This window comes from Canis aureus, chromosome 37, assembly GCF_053574225.1.
Source record: "Canis aureus isolate CA01 chromosome 37, VMU_Caureus_v.1.0, whole genome shotgun sequence".
In the NCBI taxonomy this organism is placed as follows: domain Eukaryota; kingdom Metazoa; phylum Chordata; class Mammalia; order Carnivora; family Canidae; genus Canis; species Canis aureus.
In genome coordinates, this window is record NC_135647.1 from 12,550,906 (window position 1) to 12,577,901 (window position 26,996).

Below are 26,996 nucleotides of genomic sequence, written 5' to 3' on the forward strand. Positions count from 1 at the left end.
GGATTCTTTTTTATTATCACTATTTCCTTTCTTCTTTAAATGGGGAGAGGTTCCCTGAGGTTACTGAAAGCACCAGGGTTTCTTTCTGAGCTCTTTGGAACACGTATGAGAAATAAGGTTGAACATTTCTCCCTATTTGGAAATGTTCCCAGAGTCTGCTTTGTCATAACGTTAACTCAGTGGTGTCATAGCCAGCCACCTTCTGATTGTGCTATGCTTTCCGTAGCGTCTTCTGAATTAGCATCAGGTTTTCCTCAAACATGGAAATGTTCTTATCAGGGGGATGACACATCCGGAAATTCTGGAGGCTGTGTGCACGCATGTGTGCTTGCGTGTGTGCGCATGAGTGTGCATTTGCATGAGACTATGGAAAAAAAACCCCAAAACGTCCATGCAAATCCCAGACCAGTAGAGGTCCACTCTCAAGGACCAAGCTGCCTGAACTCTAGAACTCTAGGACACCCGCCGGATCCCTCCAACTGTCATGGCAAAAGCAGCAGCCACTGTGTAAAATATGTCCCCGCTCCAGCCTTCCCGGGCTCCTTTATGTCTCCTGCCATGTTAGTAGAATCCCCCACACCCCTCAACCCTCAAGTTACCCAAGCCAGAAGCTGGAAGCTATTTTGAGCTCTTCTTTCCTCCTTCACATCTAAGGGGCTCTTCATTTCGTCTGAAGATCGCTTACCTTCCAGATATACCCATAATCCTATGTCCCCTCCACCCCACTGCCAGTGCCTTCATTCTAACCTCATACATCTTTCCACTTGCCCATTTATTAACCTCTAAACATGCTTTTTTTTCCCCCAGATCTGTCTCTTTTAAGTCTCTTTCTGGTTAAGCCTTCTGATGACTCCTCCTCAGCTTCAGGGTAAGGGTTGTACTCCTGTGCATGGTAGACGGTGCTCTGCAGGATTTTGGCTCCTAAGGGTCAGCCCAGCCTCCCCCTCTGGATCGCCTGGCTTATTGGTAAATTTTAGTTTTCTTTGCCTTTGTCTGGATTGCCCCGTCTGTCCAGAATGCCCTTGCCAGCTCTTCTGTTTGGGAAACTCCCATTTGGTTTTTTAAGACTCTAGAGTTTCACTTCTCTCCCCGTGGATGAGTTTCACTTCTCTCCCCGTGGATGATGGCCAAGATATTTCACAACTAATCTTTTTTGGGGCTCTGAGCAATCAGAACAGATGCCGTGGAGAACCCCTGGCATGGCCTTGCCTCAATGCACAGGTAACTGGCATCTGGGTTTATCCACCCTAACAGAGCTGATCATCCTTCCTTTGTGCCCATACTGTGCATGTGGAGGCCCGTGTTATTCACCCTGCAGTCACTCAGCAAACATTTAACCGTTGCCTACTCTGTATAGACCTTGCCTGGCTCATGGGAATACAAAAGCAGATAAGATAGCATTTCTGTGCTTGGGGTGCTAGTAGTCCAATCTTGTCGCATTTTATTTCTTTCGTGATGATTTTGTAGAAGACCCAGTTGCTTGGATGGTGGGGACCAGCTCTCTCATCTCAGCATCCTTGGTACCTGCCTGGTGCTTGGCACATAGTGTGCTCAGTCGGTAGTTGTTGAATGAGGGCATCTAGCTGGGATCCTCAGTGTCTGGACTCAAGTGTCAGTGTTGTCAAGGTGTTAAAATAGTTCAAGGGGTTGACTGGTCATGGGGCGAAGGGCTTCCAGCAAGACGTGTTAGATAACAATGTTTATTTATAAAGGTATAACCCAGAGAAACAGTTCATTTGTCTTCTCTATTCCTCCTCATTCGGCTTTTTTTTCCCTCCCCTTTATAGTTCTTTTTTGAATGGAATAATGTCACCCACTCACTGGTTTTATATAGCTCCTACTGAAGTAGAACTCAACAAAAATTGTGCCTATTAATTAAAAACCCAGAATGTGGGCAGTTTTTGAACTGCTAATTAAAACTCTTACCAATCGGTTTGCCTTAGCAGTGTTAAACCTTTTCCCCCCCTTTTTTTTGAAGCTAGAACTTTGCTTACCAGAGAAAATCACTTAAAAAAAAGACAACTGCCAAGAATGATGGCATCTTGTCTTAAGAACTGTTTCATGGACCTCCAGTGAAATTGCAGGGTCGAATATCTCTTCCTAGTGCTTTGAAGGCTGTTAGTGGCTGGAGAGGACACAAGTGGCCTCCCAAGGCCATTCCCTGCTGCCCTCAAATGATCATTCCAGCTGCAGGTCTGCCGACGGCGCAGCTGCTAGGTAAAGGCATGAAACATTTTCCTCTTCAGGCTGATGGAGAAGGATAACATCTTCCCCTTTCCTAGGAGCTGCTGGGCAACTGTGACCTCTGAAGGCCCAGCTCGTCCGCAGCCGACCACCAGAGCTGCCCGCGACCAACCAAATGAGTTCCCCCAGGTAGGCAGCAGAAGAGTCTCGAGACTCTGGATCTGTTCTGCCTTCTGCAGGGACTGGAATTCTCAGCTGTGTCCACCAACGCGGGCGCTCGCATAAGCTGTGGCTTTCTGGGCATGGTGCCAGAGAGCTCACACAGGACTCCCTATTCAGCCCTAAATGGCATCCTGTGCTGGCTTTCGGGGTGGGGTGGCTCAGCAGGGCTCCCCTCGTGACTGGAGTCAGAGCCCATGTGGGCTCCCTTGAGGCAGGCACGAGCAAGGGGCCAGAGGCCACTCGGACAAGCGGCCCCATTGTATCTGACTTGGGGGGCTGCAGAGGGCGGCTCGGTGGTGACCGCTGGGTGACGGAGTCTGGGCACCCCTGTAGGGTTTGATTGCACTGAACCGGGGGAAGCAGCCATGTGGTGAGCATGTGCTGGGGGCCACATTTGGGTCCATGGGCTGGCAATGTGCTTTGAGTTTGGGTTTCCTTTCTTTTTCAGAAGGTGGTTGATTCATGCAAAATGCTTAATGATGCCTGCAACGCACGGAGCAGGGATCGGATCCCCTTTGATGTGCAGGGTCTTTCTGGAGGTTCCAAAAAAAGAGTTCAAAGGTTTACTTTGGACACCACACCTCCAGCACATGTCAAAGTCAAGGCCTGGCTCTCCAGGCAGCTCGCTGGAGAAAACATTTTGTGCCGGCTTCTTCCTCTCTCTGTTTTCGTCTTGTGCTGAGCACAGATTTCCCGACTTTACACTGTCTCGGCGGCAAAAAAAAAAAAAAAAAGAGGGGAGATTGAGCAAAGGAAAATAAATGGCTCTGAGCTTTTGTGTGTGTGGGAGGGCGTCAGGGAAGCGAGGGTGCCCTGTGGTCTTTCAGTGCCGCTGAAATTGGACGATGAGAGTGAGGCTGATGTTTGCCTGCAGCGACAATTGCCTCCTCTCCCCTTGGAGCTCGGGCCATCCGAGGGAAGCACATTCCCAGGCAGAGAAAGAGCCATCTGGATGCCCCATGTGGGTCCAATTGCAGTTGGGCCTGGGTTTGTTTTAGGCTGCTGGCAGCAAGGCTGTCTCCCCTCGTCCCTTCTCATCGTCGATGGGGTGTGGGACTTGGGGGCAGGCTCTGCGAGGACCGGGGTGCAGGGTGTTGGGTGGGGACAGGCTTGGGGGTGGGGATATCCAACTGGAGAGTGGATGGGGAACCATTTATCACGCTTCTGTGTTCTGAGAGGTTCCTTGGCCTTCCTTTGCCCATGAACGAGGTGTGGGCATCCGGAAGGTACTGCCCATGCAGCCTGCAAGTGGGGAGGCCGGTGGGGTGGCTGGTGTAGGATTTATGCCTGCTTTGGGGGAAAAAGCGAAGCAGAGCTGTGCCTGACGGTAGGTGAGGCTGTGATCTTGAAGCCAGGGGTTTGGGGACAGGTTTTCTTCCCTCTCTCTGTCTCTAATTGTCAGGAGCTCTCGAGTCCCTGGGGGGAGTCACTGGTCTGTTCTGTGGGCTGCTTACCCACCGGCTGGGGGTGGATGTGTCCTCTGTGACTTAACTGCTGTACAGTCTGAAATCCAGATGCCCCACCTTCTACTCTCTTAGATAAAAAGGTACAAATCAAATGACTTCTCCAGCTCAGGGTGGCCTGAGAGAGCAGAATCTGGAGTGTTGCTGGACAAAAAAAAGGGGGGGGGGGCTCTCTCTCTCTCTCAGAGCCTTACAGTTGGTCTTGAGAATTACAACGTATTTCTCCCCCAGGACAATGTAGGTTCCTGCCCCAGCAGCCCCCAACCCTTCCAAAGCGGGCATCTCTCTGAAACCCCACACATGCTGTCAGCTTCCACAATGATCTTACACAACATATGCAAATCTCCACACTCAGCACGTTACGGGAATATGGAATCTTATATTATTTACCTCGGGCTTCTGTATGTCTCCCCAGGCCTCCCCCTCCATCGGTTTGCCTTTTGCCTTGTTTCCATCCTGATCCCAAGGTGGGCGTTCCACCGGCCTCTCCTTTGTGTGCGGTTGACAATCGCACCCTTTGAGTCTGTTAGGCCCCCACCTTGTGTGTGTGTGTGTGTGTGTGTGTGTGTGTGTCCCTTGTATGTGGTTGACAGTCATCCCCCCGCCGCACCCTTTGAGTCTGTTAGGCTAGGACGGCTCCCATGTCCTACCGATAGGAAGACACTGTGAGTGATTCTGTTTCTTCCCCGGCCTTGTGTCCTTGGAGATCCTCTCTGGTTTCTGAGCATTCCTACACGTTTCTCTGTCACTTCACGCTGTGTCTTTGCCAGTTTTCTCAGGTTGCCTGAAATCTTTCCTCTTCAGAGGATGTAGGTTCATTTCCTGACTCCTTTTCCTGGTTTCACGTATTCTGGTAGCCTGTCCCTCCATGTCACTCTGTAGGATCTTCTTTTCATTTTCTTTTCTTTTTTTAAAGATCTTATTTATTTATTCATGAGACACACAGAGAGGGGCAGAGACACAGGCGGAGGGAGAAGCAGGCTCCCTGTGGGGAGCCCGATGGCGGGACTCGATCCTGGGACTCCAGGATCACGGCCTAAGCTAGAGGCAGACGCTCAACCACTGAGCCACCCAGGTGCCCCTTATTTTGATTTTCAAACAAATGTTAGCATTTTGTAATGTCTGCTTCTGCTGGAGCTAACAACTAATGATTGATTACTCTGGGTCAGGCAGTGCAAGAGGTACTTTGATTTATCAGTAACTTTCGGTGAAATCCTGCATTGCTATCCTGTTTTTTCACCTGGAATTACTGTCACTTGGCAAGTTAGACTCGTAGTAAAATAGTCGTCAGGCAGGTCTTCCACCACAAAATGCCTTCTCTCTCTATCACAAATGGTTCCCTTATACCTCGATGAAGGAGATAGCTCTCCAATTCATCTAATATTTAGACGGGGCTCTGGTTCTGCCATATAACTAGCTTGGAAATGTAATTAATCCAAAGTAATAGGTAGAACTCCATTTCGTGTTTGCATGTTTTATTTAACATTGGTCAATATTGTAGCTAGGTATTACTCTTACCTTTGGTGAATAATGAAACAATTTGATCAGTTTAGAAAACAGCTCTAGGTTAACTTGCCAATGACACATAATGAGAATCAATCTATATTCCTCCTCATTTCATCAATTTGTGTCTTGATTTTGTTCAGGCCTGTGAATCTTCTCCTTTTCTGGCCTTGTTACCTGGGCATCCAGGCCAATTTGCACAGCCCCTTTTCTCTGCTGCTGGAGAGCCACTGTTCCCCATGAGGCACAGCAGTGACCATTACGAGAGAGCAAGGTTTGCTATTTGGGTGGCAAGAAGAGACGCGCTGAGCAATTATCTCCAACGTTAATAATGGATGACTTAGAAGCAAACTCTGCAATGGCCTGGAACTACTTCCATGTGCCCTAGGACCATGAAGAAGGCATATTGGAGAGGTTGGGAATTCCAAGCCAGAGAGTCAAACGGTTATGGACATTGATAATACGCTGGGGATTTCATAATTGCGAAATTTGAGGTAGAGGAAAACTAAGCAACCTGGGGAGGAGAAAACTTACTCAAACACCACAAAATCTTATTTCATATTGGGAGGCCTATTGGACCAGGAAGAGCATTACTGATGAAGGTGGAAGAAGTGTAGCTGTATGCTCACCACTGATGCCACTGGCATGGAGATTTGCAGTGCACAGTGCTGTGTGGTGGTGTTTGTGTGTCTGTCTGGTCTTCATGGCTAGGTGACACATTCCTGAGAGCTGGATGATGTCACGTATGTCTGCAGGGCCAAGCAGAGTGCTTCGAATGGAGCACACACTCAGAAATATGTAATCAGTAAATTGATTGACATAAAATTAAAAACTCACTTGAGTAAGAGACTTGAGGAAATCACAGTTTAGGTAAATGCCCAGCTAAGTACTGTGACATGAAAGCCCCGATCCTCTGTATTTGTTAGGGCACAGGTTAAGGTATTAAAACAGAAAGATCTCAAAACATAGTGATATAAAGAGAATCGGAGTTTCTTCTTCTCTTATATAACAGCCCAGAGGTCAGCAGGCTGGGGCTGCAGGCAAGGCAGTGGCTACAGCTGCACTCAGCAGGCAGGAGGAAAAGAGCCAGGACAATGAACTTGGCTGGGCACATAGTCTTCTGCTCACATCCCATTGGCTACAACTTGATCACATGGACACCAAAACTGCAAGGGAGGCTGGGAAATGTAGTATTCAGCTGACGGGCTAGGCCCAGGTACAATTTAGGAGTTGCAGTATTAAAATGGGGAGGATGAATATGAGCAGACAGCCCCTCTGATAGTCCCTAAGCTAAAATTTCTCTAAGCACCTTCCCTCCCCTCCCGTCCCCTCTCTAGCCCTCCTCTCTCTCTTTCTTTCCTTTCTTCCTTACAAAGGGGGCTAATGTTATCCTTATAAGCAAATGAAATGAACCTGCAAAAACATTCCCTGTGGTTTACCCATTAATATTCCTGATCTGGGAGTAATCTTTCACATGTGATCAAAGGCAAACAGAATCTCAGCTCTGATCTAAACACAGGGAGGGACAGAGCCAGCCAGAGGAGCTGGGAACAAGGCAATAACGCAACAAACATTCTCTTCTCTCTGCAAAGAATGCATCTTTAGGTGACACCAACCATGTCAAGTTGGGTGATCAGGAGCTGAGGTTGAGCAACAGGTGGCTGGGGGTTTCAAGAACATGCTTCCCTAAGCCCTTGAGGATGTGTGTATGTGTGTGTGTGTGTGTGTGTGTGCGCGCGCGCTAAGGATGTGCAGGAAGGGGTAGCCCTGGTGGCTCAGCAGTTTAGCACCACCTTTGGCCCAGGGCATGATCCTGGAGTCCCGGGATCGAGTCCCACATTGGGCTCCCTTCATGGAGCCTGCTTCTCCCTCTGCCTGGGTCTCTGCCTCTCTCTCTCTCTCTCTCTCTCTCTCTCTGTCTCTCATGAATAAATAAATAAAATCTTTAAAAAAAAAAAAAAAAGGAATGTGTGGGAAGGAGCCTGTTGTAAACTGGAAGGACATTTCCCCACCCCCTGATGAAGGTTGGGATATGAGACAGAAAACATGTGGCTTTTGGGGGAAGCAGGCTTGGTTTTCTGAGCTGGCCCATCCAGGCCTATGGAGCGCAGGCGAAGCGTGGCTCCAGGGTGTAGCTGGCAGGCAGAATGGAAAGGAGGCACTCTCAGGGAAGATGGAAGGCCTCCCGCAGAGCCAAGGCAGGGAGCCTAGGGAAACTGGACACAGTGACAAATACTGTAGAAGGAGATCTTTGCTTCTAGGCGGGAGATGCCAACTGTACAGAGGGAGGGAGGGGGGGGAAAGTCCCCAGGAAGTGGCACATTGTGATCAAAGTGGTTTTAAAAGCTTTCACATTTGAACCTGTTTATCTCTGATCTGTTTTCCTGGAGGTAGTCTCAGAAGCATAGCCGCGGTCTCTTCCGTCCTCCCTTCCTCCTACTCTCTCTCTCCCTCCTTGCCTCTCCCCTTTCCTCCCTGTATAACAGACATTCATTTAACCCTTATTCCTTACCAGATACTATCCCAGGAATTGGGGAAAATAACCATGAACCAGGATTTAAAAATTCTAATTGAAGAGACAAATGATTCATGGCCAATTACTGGCCAAACATCTTTGTTCTCTGGGCCAAGTCTATTCCTGGCCTTCCCTTGCTAGGGCCATAACAGGGCAGCTCAAGGTGGCATTGGCATTGGTGATCAGTGGGGCCATTCGTTCTCTTCCAAGGAGCTTTCAGGGAGCAGAAGCAGGGTTGCTGGATACTATTTGCAAACCACCCGTAAACCCATATGGGTGTTGACTGTATAGAGCAATACCCAGAATCTGAACTCTAGTTCTCTGGAGGCATATTAGAGACAGAGATGGAGCGAGATGATGAAATCTCCTGAGGGAGATGCAGGCCATCAGAGAGGCAGAGGACGTTTGCCACAGAGAACTGAAGTCTTCTTGGTTGGTTGTTGAGAAACATGACAAATGACACAGCATTGCTCAAAGTAATAAAACTTGAGGAGATCTGCCAAGTAAATCATGTTCAGTACTTAATCCTCTTGGTTTTTAGGATACTATTTCACCCACTTTAAAATTAGTTCATGCACAATTTCAGAAATGTAATATTACTCTTCATTCAACGTACGACTCCCCAGTATGTCCTATGAATTGATCTGACACTATTGAGGCTTCTTTGTGGTAGAGTGAAAGGAGCTTTAGATTTTGATTTAGATTTTCAGGTGACTTGAGTGTGAATCCTGTATTTGGGTATTTTCAGCCACGGTGTTAATCTATACAAGGAGAATAATAGTAGCCAATTTAGACAGGTTGTGGGGATTAAAATGTGATGTAGGAAAACACTCCATCAACTGTCAAGTGTTGTACGGATGTGAGATTTTATTATGCCTATTCTATGACTAAGTGTCAGTTTCCTTGAAATAACTTTGAATGGCCTGATATGAACTTGGCTATTTTGAAGCTTAACCACGAATTGCATAAAACTACAAAAATAATTGCAATGGTTGGATTGGGGCTAGACAAATCTCTGCCCAAACTCCCTGTGATATAACATAAGCATCCTAAAATATTTGGAATTGTCTTTAGATACCTTCGTGGTTCATTTTCTTTCTCAAGGTCTAAGACATAGGAGGTTATTTCAATGATAAAATACATTGTATAACTAGAAAAAACATCTCTGCCCAGTGATGGTGAAAATACCGGCAAAGAGTCCTGGCTCGAAGTACCTCTCTGTGACTTTTTCCTTTTCCCTCAATGAGAAACCAGCTCGTAGAAATCTTGTGTTTTGGGTGGCAATGTTTTAAAATGGATGATCATGTTACCAAGATCTGGGGGATTTGCCCATGGCATTATTACGTTATGTACAGAACAATTCCAAGATGAGAAGAAACCTATGATCAATATAAAAAATCAATGCACAAGGCCCTTCTTTTGAAACTTTCTCTTGACTGTCACCCCGAGCTGGTGAGATAGAAAACCATGAGTATATCCCTGGACAAATGTGGCCTGGACAGATGGCTCATGTCTTCTCGGTGTGAAGTTCTTTATCTGTCAATGGGAAGCCCACTGCTGGAGTCTTACCTCACAAGGCTGCTCTTTGGGGGTGCTAGGGAGGCATTGAAGGGTAGAGGTTGTTTAATACCACCCAATCTTGGGATCCCTGGGTGGGTCAGCAGTTTGGCGCCTGCCTTCGGGCCAGGGCGTTATCCTGGAGACCCAGGATCGAGTCCCACATCAGGCTCCCTGCATGGAGCCTGCTTCTTCCTCTGCCTGTGTCTCTGCCTCTCTCTCTCTCTCTGTATCTCATGAATAAATAAAATCTTAAAAAACAATATCACCTGGTCTTGGTTTAGACACTGCAGAGGGGTGTACTCCTCTGTGGGCTGACATATTTTAAACAGTGGCACATATATAGAAGAGCTTCTTCGCAGCCCACACCTTCTAGAAAGTAGTATGGACGGTAAACCAATGATCTCTATATCAGGTAGAAAGCTCTGCCCGGGAAGCCAGATGAGAACTCTTCCTGCCACTGAAGTACTATTTATTCCCTTATAGGATACCCAGTTTGCTTCCAAAGAGCTGACCCATTAAGTAATATATAACCAAGTCAGCTCTATTATCTTGCAAATCAGTCTGTTCCAATGACAGAAGACAAGGACAGAGAGAAATTGCTAGGAGCTATAGACGTTCTAGTTATTATAAAATAGGACTATGATTTTCATGGGATTGCTAAATGAAGGAATCATTCTAGTGGTAGAGTCTGGGCATCAAATCAGTCCTACTTCTGTCGAACGCTACAGATTACCTTTCCAGCAGTTGGGACCCTTCCTATTCATCTGATAGCAGGCTAGTGAAGACCTGCAGTGTGTTGAACTGCACAATGGGGCGGGGGTGGGGAGGTTGGGGGGTGGGGAGGATACTGGATGTGAGATTCATTCCTGCCTGGGGCATTAGCCCAGGTGGTCAAAGAGACAGGTCGTAGGAGTCCACAGAGAGACATCACAATCAGCTTTATTTCCTCAGGCAACCATCAGGTTGGTCACAGTACAGGTATTTGGTTTCTGACCTGCTTGATGAAGCAAAACCACTTGCTCTTACTTCCAAGAAAACCAACCACAAAACTGAGAACCACCTCAAGGTTTCGGGTGAAACCGACCAAATTTGCCCAGGGGCTCATGAGACTGACCTTATTTCTTGCCTTTCTGGTCCCTGGCTTTCCTGCCCTGGGGTCTGCTTGGTCTTTCACTCTGGTGCAAAAGCAAATATCCTCTGATTTGAGGTTACCCCCACCCATGGTTTGACATATTTATACCTATTTCTTGAAAATGCAAAGCACTTGTGATAAAAACATAGCTCATAGGAACATAGGAGCAGGAATACCTTCAACCCAAGGCTCACAAAACACGTTTCTTGGTGCCTTTTGCCAATAAGTTCAGCTGTGCCCCCTCCTCCCTGACCCATGTAGAAGGGAGGATATGGAAAGGATCTTAGGGTTCATTTTCTAGTCTATTCTTTTTGCTGTTAAAGAAGGGGAGGTTCAAGAGTTTACAGTGATCTGCCAAGGCCACTGCTGGTTGGTGTCTGAGCACATAAAACACGGTTTCCTTTGCCTTGGGCTTGAACCCAATCCTCCTGGAGCACAGTCCCAGAAGCAGGGTGAGTGGTGCCCTTGGGGATGAGTTAGGACTCCTTTTTTTAAATTTTTTATTTATTTATTCATGAGAGACACAGAGAGAGGCAGAGACACAGGCAGACGGAGAAGGAGAAGCAGGATCCCTGCAGGGAGCCTGATGCGGGACTCAATCCCAGGACCCTGGGGTTCATGATTTGAGCCAAAGGCAGGCACTCAACCACTGAGCCACCCAGGCATCCCCAGGACACCCTTTCAACTCTTTCAAGGCCATGTCCCTGGAGTCATGGCCTTTTCTTCCTTTTTCCTTTTTGGGATGGCCACCCAATGTCACTGAGCCTGTTTCCTCGAACCCTCAAAATAAGAGCCCCCCCCCCATGAATTTCTGAGGTTGGCCTAACGTTCATTAGGAACTAATGGATGGGAAGTGTCACCTGTGCTTTTAAAGCAGTCTGCTGGTCTAAGATGTGATTATATAAATATCTACCGCATAACATCATCAATCCACTTTTTTCTTTCTTTTGGCCTGGAGCACCTTAATCCCGAGGTTGGCTTTAATTAATTCCAGGTGTATGATTAATATGTTAATGGCACCCTCACTCAGCCCTCAGCAGCTCGTTGTTCTATAATTTCTCGGACTTCAATTGCACTCTGTGCTCTCAAACTCAGCAGGGCTTTTGTGGAGAGAGTGTATCTTTACCACAGTTTGAAAAAATCCCCATTCCAGCCACAGATACACCACAGGTTTGACAATTTTTGCTGCGAATTGATTCCAGAGACCCGTGAACAGGGAGCTCCGCTAGTATATAGAGAACAGCTCATGTTACAAAAATTCAGATGAACGTGCAACATCCCAGGAACTCAACTATTGTTTAAAATCAGGAGAAGCGTGGTTTTAGTCTTACCATCATGGGGAATTTTAGGAATGAATGAGGATGTGCAGTGGTCCTTGGCAGGGGTAGGGAAAGAATTCATGATGGCTAGTGTGGAAAGACCAAGTGCAATTTGTGACCTAGAGACAAATTTTAAATCAATTCATGTCATTGGTGTATGTGGCCTAAGTTCAACCTTAGCGGCTCTTTCCTTCAAATCCCTTTTTCCTGTCGGTGCCACAAGGGAGTGCAGTGGCCAGCTGTCTCTGTGGCTCTTTGCTGGGGCATCTATAGGCAAAGGCAAATAAGGAAATTAATAGAAGTTCTTGTTTTAAGAGGTTCTTCCAGAATACAGCCCCACATGTCTGCTTTTGTCTTTGTTATTTTGCTCAGTGAGGATTTTCTCAGTCGCTGCGTGTCTGGCTTGATGGATAATCTTTCCAACGTGGAGGAATATTTTAGACTGGAACAACAGTATTTTAGGCATTAGAAAAGCTTGAAGAATTCATTTTTCATACCTGCTGCAATGTGTTAATGACTAAAGGTTACAGAAAACACGAAATATTTGAATCTCCTGGATACAGAAAGTTAGCGAAAATGCTTCATGCCATTTTCCATTGCTGTTCCAAGATCACATCTGTTTGGAACTGAACCGTAGCATGTGTGCTGGGGAACCTGTATGAAATTAACTTTTATAGCTGCCTTTACAAGCAGGATCTTTTATTGTCTACAACTTGGCTGGGATTCAGGAAGTTCCCAAAATGATTTATTGTCATATGTGCCTATTCTATGGCGGCTGATGAAACTGATATATTATTGAACATATGCAGCCATTCTGGCTAGAGACAACAGATCATCTAAGCCTTTTATCCAAAAGGATCGAAGAATTCACATTGTGGAAAGGGAAAAAAATAGTCGAGTATTTTGTTTTAAGTGAAATAATTACTTGCAGGAGCAAAACATTTGTTACCAATCCTATAGTTCTTTTCGGTTTGCCAACATAGTAAAAACTTATTAGAGTCTAGAATACATTCTTTAACTAAACACTTAAGGTGCTATTTCCTCATAAATGTTGAGTCACATTCTTATAATATCTGGGATGGTTGGTTCGGTTTATGAGACTGTGATATTAAGAATCAAAGATCACGAACTTCAATTTCTTTCATGTTACTTAATGCCAACAACCCACTTCTCTTCTGGTTTAACAGAGGGGGCTCTTCAGTGCAAGCACTCATCTTTCATATGGTTGCAAGAGGAATTTGGTGAAATGAGGGTTGATGACAATGGAGTCTCTCTTTCCTGGTTAAAACCCTCAGAAGCACATTTTTGTGTTAATGAATCAGAACGTCCATACATGAAAGACAGCACCGTGAGCCAATCAGCAAGAACATGAACGACATTGCATTTGACTCAAGTAGGATTATGGGAAAGAAAAAGGTTAAATATAATTCTAGGATCTGTGCTTATAGCATATGAAATATTTAATCCTGTGGCAAAGTCTGGAGTTTCTGGATTCGGTGTGTGCTCCCTCAGCCAGATAGCTAATTGACACATTCAAATTTCAATTGGAAGTGGGTAGTCAAAGATCTGGGAGTTTCAGATGGATTTGGAATTGTTAACCAGTGAGAAGATTTAGATCCAGTTTTCTAGCTACAGTGGCGGTTGAAAACACTTGATGTATAGTGACAGTGAAAAACAAAACAAAACAAAATCCCTAGGTATTATATAAAAACATTGTCCACAGGATCATCCATAAGACGAAGGTAGTGATAGTTACTCTGGATAGAATTAGAGATAGTAGATGCCCACTTTGGGGGAGCAGAATTTGGAGCCTGGTTCTGGGATCCCATCTGGTCTACACTAATTCTCTTTATTCCAGAAGCATTTTTTCCCTTTAAAATGGAAGTAATTTATGTGCTTATCACCTTGCCCATCTTCATAAGAAATTTAGGTGTCAACAGCTACCATTGAGTTCCTACAAATAGGAAAATAGAAACTGAATTTAAGGGTGTTAGCAGCATTGATTACAAAACTCTTTAATCCCTAAGATTCTGGCATTACGTGGAATGAGCCAATTGTGGAATCAAAATGAGTCCTGGTTGAGGAAGAGCCTCGGCTGTATTCGAGTTTGCTTTCTCTCACCTTCATCTGCTAGGCTTCATGGTTTAACAGAGCTACATGTTAATAAACTTATTTCCCAGACAGGTGAGTTAGCTTCAAATAGTGAAGTAATCTTTCCTAGTTGTGGACAATTGCTAACAAGGTCAGAGCAATGTTCCTGCACCAAGATAGATCATACCCAGCACCCTTTTCACTTGAGGCTGCGAGCAAACAATTCAAAATACACGTCTTACTGTCAGGCGCATGTATTTGCTTATGAGGAAGGATAGCACATTTTCAAGGGGCTTGGAAATAGTTGAATGTGGGTAATGTTAATTTGGTGTAAAACTTCAAGTGGCATATTACTAATGCCAAAGAACAAAGCAATCGAGGATCTGGTAACTAATTACTAACAGCACTGTCACTATTTTATGTAAGTGTGAACAAGAATCATATGTTTCTTATAGTTCATCCTTGTTGATGCACTTAGTGTTACTGGTAAAAGTGTGATAATGAGCAATGAGTTGATTACAGAGAACTGCTGTGGACACTTCTTGATAGCAGCACTTTGTACCCATGCCCAGAGGCCCTGGGGGCAGTGGACATTCTTTAAATAAATGAAGCAGTTTAGTAGTTGTTGTGATTTAAAAGCACCATCACAGACTTGAATTAGGGGACCCTGTCATCATAATCTGAAGCTAATGACACTGCGATTTGGTGTTGCAGGAAGCTGTGGAGACTCCCCGATGGAGTAGTCTAGACTTCACCGTGTGACTCTGGTTTCCCTGGGAGCCCTAGGTCTTGCTGTGAAATAGACTGAATAAATATTGGTGAGTATGAGGGAACTACATTAATTAAAGTTTCCAGGAAGAGACGGGGACATTAGGGTATATTCAAGATCAAATGAGAAGCTACGAACACCTACTTTTTTAAAATTTGTTTTTTTTTTTAAAGAGTCTTTTATTTGAGAATACTGAGACGATTTATCTAATGACCTTGTGAAGACAAAGAGGGCTGTACCAAAAACTGGATGATTATGGACTGAAAGAACCTCTGACCAAGGACTAGGGGTTTTTGTGTTAACATATAAAAAGGGATGTTGAGGAAATGAACACAGGGTCATTTAAAGGAAGGAACTTAGAATCACAGAATCCCAAAATGTGGATCTGGAAGGGATGGGAAAGTAATTGTCTCATCTCCTGCCAGGTAGTCCGTGATGCAACGAAAGACCAATGACATTGCCATTCGGTAGTGAGAAAATAAAGATCCCCTTCCTAACTCCCTATCCCATATGCTCTCCAGTGCATCAATGCCTTAAGAAAATCCAACTGCTCATCCAGCCTCTAGGCCCATCCTCATCAGGAAAACATTGAGCTGTAATTTCATTGTTTGGTTAGGTCTCTCTCTGGATAACTGGTCTAGCCAGATGCATCTCATTCCTCCTTGCAAATTAGTAAATTTATTCTCTGGTATGTATCAATCTCATGTACCTCTAGTTAGTTTGAGTTACTTCCTAGGACCACTGGACCGGGAATCAGAAATGCTGGGCTTTGGTCTCCCTTCTGTCAAAGCTTGTAACCTCTCAGATCTGTTCTCTTGTTTGTAAATTTATAAAATGATTGGGTGATATCCAGGGCTCTCTTGGTCTGAAATTGCTAAGACTCTAAACACATTTGAAGGGGATACAATGGGGCCTATCTCCTGGGAAGGATAGTGACCGTCTTTTTATACATAAATGTGCTTTGTGAGTTCCAGAAGGGAGTGTGGGTATGAACTGCTGGTGGAGGAAGATGGACCCAGGTGGCTTGACAGCACCAGCAAACAAAATTGGAAAAGACTTAAGAAGTCTCTGGATAAAATGATGTTAAGATGAAAGCGATGAGCAGTGAACCTGAGTAAACAGAGAATCTAAGTTAAGCTCATTGAGGGTCCATTGGCTGAGGATGTGTAGAAACCAGATCTTTGATTTTTCTGAGTGTGCTCTGATGGTAATATCATAGGAACAAGATGATTCTAAGATCACATACATTTTTATTTTTAAGAGATTTTATTTATTTGAGAGACAGAGCACAAGCACATGAAGAGGGAGGAGGGGCAGAAGGAGAGGACAAGCAGACTCCATACTTAAGTGTGGAGCCCGAGTGGGGCTCGATCCCAGAACTCTGAGATCATGACCTGAGTGGAAGTCGGGATGCTTAACCTTAACCGACTGAGCCACCCAGGCACCCCAGATCACCTAAGTTTTTAAAACGTTGGGAAAGCACAATTAAACTGATTTGTTTATGAAAGACTTCTCAGTGCCATTAACATGACAAAATGCTGTGGGAGTATCTGAGGTTCAGAATTTCCCAGATTCTTTTGTCCATGGAATACATTGTTTTCTGGCACATTTTTGAGGAAATGTTCTAGAACAGACCTGGGGAGAAGGTAGTTCAGGGTGATAATTGAACACTTCTAGAGGCTATGGATCAAAATCTGGAAGGTAAGAAGCAAACACCCAAGCATCATCCTCCTCTTGGCACCAGTAGTAGGCTCAGTGTCTGGGACTAGAAAATGTAAGGTAGTGGGAACCTATGGGAGAAATCGTGTCCTTGAAATAAAATACATGCTTTCTCAAAGGAGGGAGTGGGCAAATAATAACTCCTAGACCATCTAATGCTTTCACTTAGACCAAACTGATGGCATTACTACTTATGTGGTTTCTAGTTATTTCCTCGTACATGGTATACACAGCAGAATAGTCTCATGCTGAAGCAGAGATTAATTTTTATATGATTTTTTTATATTGTTTTGCAAAGATGAATTTGTAGTGCACAATTTGAGCAACAGGGAACAGGGTAGGGGCTAGGACAAAGTCCTAGATAAAAATATATGCTATGGGGATCCCTGGGTGGCTCAGTGGTGTAGCGCCTACCTTTGGCCCAGGACGCGATCCTGGAGTCCCAGGATCGAGTCCCACGTCGGGCTCCCGGCATGGAGCCTGCTTCTCCCTCCTCCTGTGTCTCTGCCTCTCTCTCTATGTCTATCATAAATAAATAAATAAATAAATAAATAAATAAATCTTAAAAAAATATATATATGCGATCTTATTGTTATAGGGACATGGAGTTCTCATTGTCTTTGCATATATGCCCAGAATTGGGATTGCTGGATCATGTCCATAGATATGTATTGGGGGATTAGTGGATGCGTGTGCACAATTTGGGGGGGATATGCACACCTACTTTTTTTTTTTTTTGAAAAAACAGTGTAAATGGCTTTCATCAAATTCTCCAAACAGTTTATAATATCAAAAGCCATCTGCAATGCCTTATCAGAACTCATTTTGCAGGTAGAAGAAACTGGAGCTCAGAGAGATAAAATACTTCACGGGACATCAGCGTATTGTTTTATCTTTGGTTGCTGGCAGTGAAGTTCACCTGTGAACAGATAAGCAATAGGTAGAATGGAGAATCCAATGAGCGAGGCTTGACCATAGATTTTGGGGTTACCCTGGTGCTTAGACTGACGTAGGCTTTGAAATATACAGTACACTTCCCCCTTTCCGGGTAGAACATAGACAAAACAGATCTTTCAGAGTGACCTACAGCTTGAACATTTTGCTAGAAACCTTGAGTCTTGACTCCCATAAGAAATTAATTAATTTGTCGCATGTTCCGTACATCTAAAAACAAAACAAAACAAAACAAAACAAATGCATTTTGGTTTTAAACATGCCATAATCATGGAAGATTTTTCTGTGTTCAGTATCACGCTGTGCTTTTGCCTTGACTATCACAAGGATTTTGAACTCAATAGGGTTTTCATTTTACCTTTTAGAAACATGGTCTAATTTATCTGCATGATTGCATTTTAATTAGCACTCCCATTGCCTATTTAAACATGCAAAGATATAAAACGAGCCAACCAAATAGAAAGACATATAGCCAAGGTGTTTGCTACTGTGCTGTTATTGAGCACTGCCTAGGGATAAACCCTGTACCAGACTCAAATTTAATAGTGTGAACTGGTTCAAAATAAACCCATTTGTATGCACAATATTTTACATAAGGGTTAAGCTGCCTTAGCAATTGTTGATAATTATGGATCCTGCACAGCTCGGAAGATCTCCAAACATTCTTCGGAAGTAAATCAGCCATCCCCACAATTTAAAAACAAACGTGTAAAGAGTTTTATAAGGGGCATTTTTACACAAGTCTTGGGAGGTTAGCTGATGACCCTTGGAAACCTAAAACCACACCAGAGTCCCCTGCCTGTGTGCACGTTGTTGTGGGTGGGGAGGGCAGGAGAAGGATGCAAACCACAAGAATGGACTTAATTTGGGGGACTTAACTCTCTTTATAGCCTAGCATACGGCAGTGGATCTGCATGGTGGTTGCCGCTGTTCTGCGAGCCTCTACTTTGCAAAATTCTGAATCAGGCTATTACGATCAGAAATAAAGGCTGAGTAAAGAGAATTTGCCCTGCGGGACCCAACCTTGGAAGCCTTAGCTTCCAACATCTTTTTAACTAAGACCTTTGTGGGGCTGATTTCTTTGGCCTTTTAAACAGGGGCCATAAGGGGTCAGGTGAGCTGTATGTAGCTCAGGCTTGTGGCCAGGGCACCATGATTATTCACCAGCAATCAGGTTTCAAAGATAGGTTGATAATTGGTTCAACTAGTAGTCTATGAATATTTGCCCAGATGTCTTCTATATGATAAAATGAAATATTTATTGGTGCATGTCTTGTTCCACTACCAGCTACTGAGCTAAAGCTCGGATTCACTGCAATGAATATCTTACCCTTAAGTCACATTGTGACCACGAGTCTCCAGAGACCAATGACCTCTCTCTGTAGCTTTGAAAGAGAACCTGAAGCAAACTTAGAACTCGTCGCTCTAAAATAACACGCAGTTGTTTAGCAGCTCTGAGATCATTTTCTTGTGACATCTCATTGAACGGAAGAGCAGAACTATTATTTTTTGGTGGAATTCACAATCATGCTTCTTGCAAAGCAAGACATTTCCATCTCTATAATCATAGATCGTTAGGAGGGCCATTGGAAAGAATTCTGTAGTGAAATCTCAGTTAATAATTGCAGATGTCTAGAGTATTCTGGGCCCTAGGTGTAATAAACAGTCAGAGAGACTTGACCTCTGAACTCTTAATGCCTAAACAATGCATCTCCAGCTCAATACCTGACATTGCTGATGGCCCCGGGGCTCAAGCTGATGGCTTAACTTCTCCCCCATCAAATTCTCATAAAAAAAAATGGGGGTGGGGGTGTGGACAGCAAAACAAGGATGACTAGCTGGAGTCCTTCTCCATTTAGATTCTTCAGCAGGGTGCTGACAAGTAAGAGTGAAAACACAGACTTCCTGCTCTTTCTCATTAAAACCATTAAGCCCTCTTTGGTAAACAGGCCGGCTGTTGCTTCTATTTTGTTTGCCTCCCTCCCCCCGACGTGTTCAAAGCCTTGCATGTCCCACAACTGCTGAGGCCCTCATTTCCCCAGAGTACACCCTGCACCATTGTGGGGTTACCAGAAGCAGCCATCCCCGCATGGGTACCAAGGGTGACAGGTGGAGCAGGCTCTTCAGAATTGACCTGCAACCTATTTTTGCAAGTGTCATGGAGCATGGGTAAAGGAGGTTCTGGCAGAGGGCTCCCTCCTTCCCACTGTTCTGTCCTCTGTCTTGAGCACTGGGCATTGTGGGTGGAGACACACCACCACATATTACCTGCACCTGACTTGCAAGGACCTCTAGGACTTGGTTAGACCCTCAGCACCTACCTCCACCCTCTCTGTTGCTGGTGCCACCCCTGAACCCCCACTTGGTGTCACTTCTCAGGCCTGGATGAGAGGGGAAGGGAGAGGGTTGTAAGAACAGGAGAAGATGTCTCCTGTTTATCTTATGAGGCCACTCATTGCGAGGACCTTGATTCAAGAATCTCCATAGCTCTTTATTTCTTTCCTATTCACTATATTCCCCTATAACCTGGATTGGATTACCAGGAATTTGTATCACTTTACATAAGTCACTTGCTATGAGATCATAGATAAAATATATATTGGACTCTGTCCCCTGTTCCTGGCACAGAGCTCCCAAAACCCTTGTAACTTCCTAAGCGATAAGAGCATTAGGAGCATCTTTTGTTCTAATATCTGATCTCTGACCCTTGTTCCCGACACAGAGTTCCTAAATCTCTTGGAATTTCCTAGGTGATAGCACTGTCTTTTGTTCTCCTGAGGTGACTCTGGGTAAGCACCCGTGGGGCTCCAGGATGGGGGCTGGTCACCAGAAAGGCCAGGCCATGGTTAGAAGCTTGCAATGTTCAGCCCTGCCCCCATTTTCCAGAGAGGGGGGAGGGGAGCTGAAGATGGAATTAATGATTGATCAAGGCTATGTGATGAAGGCTTCACAAAAATCCCCAAAATATGGGGTTCAGAGAGCTTCTGGGTGCATGAACTCATGGGGGTGTTGGGAAAGAGTGGTGCCCAGAAAGAACATGGAAGCTTAGACCCTTCCCCACATTCCTTGCTCTGGACATCTCTTCATCTAGATGTTCATTTTTTTTTTTTTTAATCACATCCTTTTATGTAAGCTGGTAAACCGTGAGTAAACCTTTGTCCTGGGTTCTGTGAGCTGCTCTAGCAAATGACTCAAACCCAAAGACGGGGTTGTGGGAACCTCCAATGTACAGTGTCCCTCCTACAGGCCAGAAGCACAGGTGACTACCAGGACCTGCAACTGGCATCTGAGGTGGGGAGGAGGGGAGCAGTCTGGAGGGATTGAAGCTATGTCCAGGTACGTAGTGTCAGAATTGAATTACATTGTAGGACACCCAGCTGGTGTCCCAGAGAATTGCTTGGAGTCCTCCTCCCCCCACCTCTGGTCTCAGAAGCATTGTGAGAGTCATAGCTGAGTGAGCATAAAGGAGTGGAGATTTTCTTGACACACTCTCTGACTTTCAGTTTCTCCATCAGCAGAATTAGAGTAGTTCAGTGGGTCTCATAGTGTGGTCCCCAGACCAGCAGCATCAGCAACCTCTGGGAACTTGTTAGAAATGCAAATTCTCCAACCCCAGCTGAGACTTTCTGAGTCAGACCTCTGGGAGGGGCCCAGCCATCCATGGGGTTTCAGCAAACCCTCCAGGGGGTGCTGCTGCAGGCTCCAGGTTGAGACTCCCTGGAGTAAGTTTCTAGCACCGGCTTTCATAGGACTCTGCTTCAGCTCATCAAGCCAGAGCAAACCTGAAGCCCTACGTATCCAGGAGAGCATCTCCCGAGTGAGACGTGTGAAGTGTGTCAGCTGTGAGCATCCTTGCCCATATACAAATGAAGAATTATAACTAAGGGATTAAAGGAAAACTATAGAAAGGTGAACTTGTTTGGCAGGTTAAAAGCCTTTCCGTTCAAAATTCTTTATTCCTCTTAAGTCGAACTGAAATGATTTCACAGGACAGTGATAAGTGCTCGACTCCTGTTGGCCTGCTCGAGGCAATATCGACTTGGATGTGCACATTTGCTTGCTCTGAAAAGAGAACTGAAGGGGTTTTTTTCCCCCTCTTACCCAGGGATCAGTTCTTTGTTTGATAAAGACGCCTCCAGAACACTAATAAATGCCATGCAGCTCCACCTGTTAAAGTAACTGCTCCGTTATATCTTCAGGCTAGGAAGACAACCCTTCTGAAGTAGGGATCAGAGTTATTATGGTAAAATTCTGACCCCGGGCCCCACTGCATATGCGATTTCTCCTGCTTCTTATGCACCCTTCCTGGCGCCCCCGCCCTCCTCCTTGCTGATGTAACTTTCACTTATATTTTGGGATTCAGTACAGGCATCCGTGTCTCCTGGGATCCTTTTCCTGAACTTCCACAGTTGGGTTAGGAGCCCCCGTTTGGTGTCCCAGGGCCCTCTGTGCTATGACCTGTGTCATAACCATCAACACACTATGTCATAATTGCTACTTGACTTGTTGATTTCTCTCTCAGCAGAACCCCATGGGGACTCTGACTGTCTCCCTCTTCACTCATTTCATTCTCAGGGTCTAGCATGGTGCCTGGCACATAAAAGAGCATCAGTAATTATTTATTTACAGGACAGCTTCTTGGCTCCAGGCCATCCTCCATTAGATATTTTTCCTTTTATGGAATCATTTGTTTATACATCCATCCGTCAAATATCTATTGTACAAATTGTAGACATGGCCCAAGGACAGGACACAGTGCTCACTGCTGTTGGGGATTCAGAAAGGAGCCCTTTGCTTCCTCTCCTCCAGGAGCCAAAGACCCTGGGCTTCTCCTGCCCCCTTTTTTGTTTGTTTTTACACTTCAAGTACAGAAGGCCAGTTCATGGCATGCTACAGTGACTGATCTCTTCAAGGCTCTTCTCTTGATTGATGGAATATTTTCCTTCTTCCCCTTCTCCACCCTCATTTTTGTCTTGTCTGTAGGCAACCAGTTTAATGCGTTTGTGTGTGTTGTTTTATTTGCCTGTATTCTTGTAAAACATGTATTTCTGTTTGGGGAACATGTGTTTTAAGTTTACATAAATGGCATATTGGAAACCTCATTCGGCTTCTTACTTTTTTCTGCCCTGCATGTTTACAGGCATCTGTGTGGCTGGGTGCAGCAACCCTGTTTTACGCATCTGTTGCAACAGTGATGAGCACCTAGACCGTCTCCAACTCCCCGTTGCCACAAATGCTGTGATGAATATCCTCAAACATGTCCCCATGTTGACTGAAAGGAGAATCCTTAGGAATTCCTGGCATATATCACCCAGGACACAGGGGCAGGAATGCTGGGTCACAGTCCTTATGTTGGTGAAATACTACCAGATTCTCTCCAGAATGGCTGCCAGGCCCTTGTAGATTGGCAGAAGTTTCTCGTATATATTCTAGATTGTAGTCCCTTGTCAGTTTTTTTTTTTTTTAAGATTTTATTTATTTATTCATGAGAGACACAGAGAGAGAGGCAGAGACACAGGCAGAGGGAGAAACAGGTCCCATGCAGGGAGCCCAACGCAGGACTCGATCCCAGGTCTCCAGGATCACGCCCTGGGCCAAAGGCAACGCTAAACCGCTGAGCCACCCAGGGTGCCCCCCTTGTCAGTTTTGACATTGCAAATATCTTCTTCCAATATTTTGTCTGTTGACTTTGTCCATGGTGCCCTTTGTATTTTTTTTCTAAAAAATACCAAATTATTTTCTTTCTTTCTCTGAAATGTATGACAGAGATTGGCTTTGAATGGCCTTAAGTAACCCTTTGATTATGAGCAAAAGGGTACAGCTGTTCACCCTAGTTGCTGTATTTTGGGATATAGCCACAGATCATATTGCACAGAGGTGGACCTCAGCATGCCTAAATAGGTTAATCCAGTTAAGCCTTAATGAAGACAAGTCTCTGGGTTTAGCCAAAAAAACTATCTAAATATCAGTCCATTTTGGAAATAGGGCTAAAGTATTATAAACAAGAAGTCATGTATATATGTGATAACCCCTGTCAATGACCAAAGCAAGAGAAAAGACAAAATTTTCAAGAAAGTACTTGCATGTGACCTTGGAGCTTGGGCTTCAGGACTTGGAAAAGCTAAAAGAGCCACGTTGGTGTTCCTTGGGCAGGCGTCTGTTTACGTCCTTTTGAGCATTTAGAAGTAACCTTCTCAATGGTTCCTCTTGACTCTGCATATTTTACCTTGACTGGCAGGTGGCCTGTTAGAGTTAGCAGACATTCCAGGGGTGTACGTAGAACAAAAATACTCAAATTCCTCAGTATATATACAGAGGCTCTATCATTCAGAACTTCTTGAGGAAGGAGCAAGGTCCTGTTCATTATATGTCACTGGCAGAACAGCAGACATATAGTGGAGACTCAATAATTTTCTCCAATGTAAGGAAAATCTGCTTTCTCACCCATTAAAGGTTACCATAGCATAGCCTAGATCCTTAAGCTTTTAAAAAAAGTCAACTAATGACTCTGATGACTAAATTCATGCTGTTGTGTAGTTTATTGTGTAACATTTTCCATGTGATATTCTCATCTCAAGAAGAAACATCTACAAATGGGGCTTTCCTTTTTTTTTTATTTTATTTATTTATTCATGAGACACATGCACACACACACACACAGAGGCAGAAACACGCAGGCAAAGGAAAAGCAGGCTCCTCTCAGGGAGCCCGACTCCATCCTGGGACTGGGATCACGCCCTGAGCCAAAGACAGATGCTCCACCGCTGAGCCACCCAGGCATCCCCAAAAGGAGCTCTCATAGGAATGAGAGGAATAATTATAATAATGGAATTTACAGGTAGCAAGACAGCAGCCAGAAAGGATGGGGGATATTTGGGACCAGGCACTTTTTTCAGTGCCTCTCAAATTCCCTCATCTGTGTAAATATTAATGTTTAGGAATGTCTTGGGTATGTGAATATACAGAGTCAGCCTTTCTTCCCAGGCTTTATATTTGTGGGTTTATCAGTAATGTGAGCAGATAAGTGTAGAACATGTGGAATTTCTGAGTAGCTATTTTGATACGGGTCAAATTTCATCATGACAACAGTACGTTGATACTTTTACCTTGAATAAGATGTGTTTGATGATATGCTTTGTTGTTGGAAAGTTCCCTGTGAGAGGAGGTGGAAATAACATGGGAGGCACTGAATGCTTCTCCTTCTTAGGATCCTCAGTGGAGTTTTCTGTTCTGACCTCCCTTCCCTGGCCCTGTGCGCCAATGGAAGGGCTCTCACTCCATGAATGCAGAAGTTGGCTAACAGGTGGTCCCGGCGACCAGGGGACCAGGACACTCCTTTGCTGGGCCACTGGGCACCTAGACAACAGCTCCATCTCACTTTTCCCTTTCTTGCCACACATTTGTAATATTTTCTTTCTTTTTTTTCCAGCAATATGATGTTATCACTGCCTTAGTTCACAAAGCAGAAAACACAGCCACACCCTGATGTCCACCCCTTAATTCTTATTCTAAAGTCCTGGGGTCTGGAATGTGGAATTCTCACTGGTCTGGAATGGGTCTGGTGCCTATTCTTATTGCAGTCCTGTTGGCTGGGGGTGAAGGACCATGTTGAACAGACATGGCTCCTGGGAGCTCCCTGTGACCAAGGCAAGGAGGGTGGAGGGCAGTTCCAGAAAGGAGGACTGCCCATACAATCTAACAGGCACCTGTTCTCACAGCAGTCCTTATGTAAGAAAAGGTTTTTTAGGCACTAACCTAAGGCCTGCTTTTGAGAAAGGAAGGAAGAAAAGAAAGAGAAAGAAGGGAGGAAATTAAGAAAGAGAGAAGAAAGAGAGAGAAAGAAAAAGAAGAAAGGGCCAGAGTTTGGAATATAATCTGCTGTAACACACACATCTCTGTGCTTCGCTCTACGTACACACCTGCGCTGCTGCCTAAAAACGCATTTGTCAGAGACCCTATAGGACAAACACATGATCTCTTGAAGATTCAGCCTATGTGAGCTTTTCAAGACACACGCCCCACCCCAAAACTCCTCGACAAAAGCCAATGGTTTCAGGTTTTAGGAAAGAGCCAAGATCTGTTATGAGAAAGTGTTCACCAGGTATGACACTGTGGGCTCTGAGCAAATGCCTTGTGGGGGGGCAGGTGCTAAAATGGCTTGATCGAGGTTTTCATGAGAGATTTTTCTCCTTTCCTCCACCCTACACTGTCGCCTCCACCCGGTTATTTTCTGCAGCAGTCCAGTCAAGAGCCCAGCGCTGGGAACAGCGAGGGAATGTTAACAATTCAATTCTACCAATTAATCGCGGGCCCTTTCTGCAGCCGGCTCAGCGGGACCTCGCCTCTCCAAGGCTGCTGAACGCCTAACAATGCGCCTCTGGGTCGTGAATGCAGCTCGATCTGTTCATCAGGGGGCTGGAAACCCTCAGGGCTACAATATCCCGTCCTGGGGGGCACATGTGATGGAGGTGGGAGCGTGTCCCCCCACCCTGGACTGGGATGTGAGCAAATTCTTAGGAGACAGTAAAATGTGAAACAGGAATCCCCTCTTCAAGGTGAAAAGGTAAAACCCAGGGGATCCAGGGAACATACAGACCCGCTGACTTCAAATACACGTGAAAACAGACCCATGCCCCTGGCTTCTACCTGCGGATTAATGACCCAGGTTTGAGATGTGGGGAGGATTGCCATCACGCCCTAGAACTGCATGGAAGTTTAAAAAAAACTGGAGCTGGCTTGTTACCTGCATGCATATCAAGAGCTCCAAAGTCTTGGGCACTTGGGTGGCTCTGGCGTTGAGGGTCTGTCTGCCTTTGGCTCCAGGTGTGATCCCAGGGTGCCTGGATCAGGATTGAGTCCCACATTGGGCTCCCTTCAGGGAGCCTGCTTCTCCCTCTGCCTAAGTCTCTGCCTCTCTCTTTGTGTTTTTCATTAATAAATAAATAAAATCTTAAAAAAACAAATAAACAAAAGAACTCTGAAGTCTGGAGCCCTGATGTTGGGAGAGACCAGGACAAGTCAACCGGGTAGGGAGCCTCCCTGCAGTCTGGGTTGCTCACAGTCTGGCTTTGGAGCTGAAGTGCAGAGGTGAAGTGTGAGTAGATTAAAGGGAAGATGTGAGGCTGAGGAATAAGGAGCAAGTAAGGATCACTCGGAATGAGTACTGTGTGCAGCCACTGTCCGGTACAAGACAGGGAGGAAGGAGAAGAAAGTTGCCTTCTTGCCTCATTTTTGCCTCCATGCAAGTGTAGGGTGTGTTTGCCCTGGAGCAGCATTCAGTGATGTAGGAGGGGAAGGAAGTGGTGAATTCTTTTGTGAAAACAGGGACATGTGAAGGGCCCCTCGAAGGAGTGGGTTTTGAAAATTCTTCTGATTTTTCACTGTCAACTTGATGATTTTGAAGTGGTGTCTCCAATTCAGTGGTTCCCAAACCAGGGGCGGTTTGTAGATGGAAGGCTGGTTACAAGAGGGGCGAACGGAGAGAGATCTGACTGAGGAGGTGGAGTATGAGACAGCTATGCCAATGAGCAGGGTTCGAGTCTCCTGCAAGTGAAATGCACTCCAG

The 26,996-nt window shown here is 45.2% G+C and overlaps 2 long non-coding RNA genes across 3 annotated transcripts in view; one reads left to right on the forward strand and one right to left on the reverse strand.

The window, feature by feature from the left end:
- Positions 1 to 26,996, forward strand: part of LOC144306485 (uncharacterized) — a 43,593-nt gene that overhangs the window by 10,239 nt on the left and 6,358 nt on the right. The window contains exons 2-3 of one of the 2 annotated variants that reach the window (XR_013373568.1): positions 2,283 to 2,373; positions 14,704 to 14,807. This is a non-coding gene — a long non-coding RNA (uncharacterized LOC144306485). The remainder of the gene's footprint in view (positions 1 to 2,282; positions 2,374 to 14,703; positions 14,808 to 26,996) is intronic. The other variant, XR_013373569.1, reaches the window with a different exon arrangement.
- On the reverse strand, positions 7,924 to 10,275 carry LOC144306565 (uncharacterized). Its single transcript, XR_013373640.1, has 2 exons — positions 10,181 to 10,275; positions 7,924 to 8,648 (listed from the first exon to the last, which is right to left on the reverse strand). It is a non-coding gene; the product is annotated as an uncharacterized LOC144306565 (long non-coding RNA).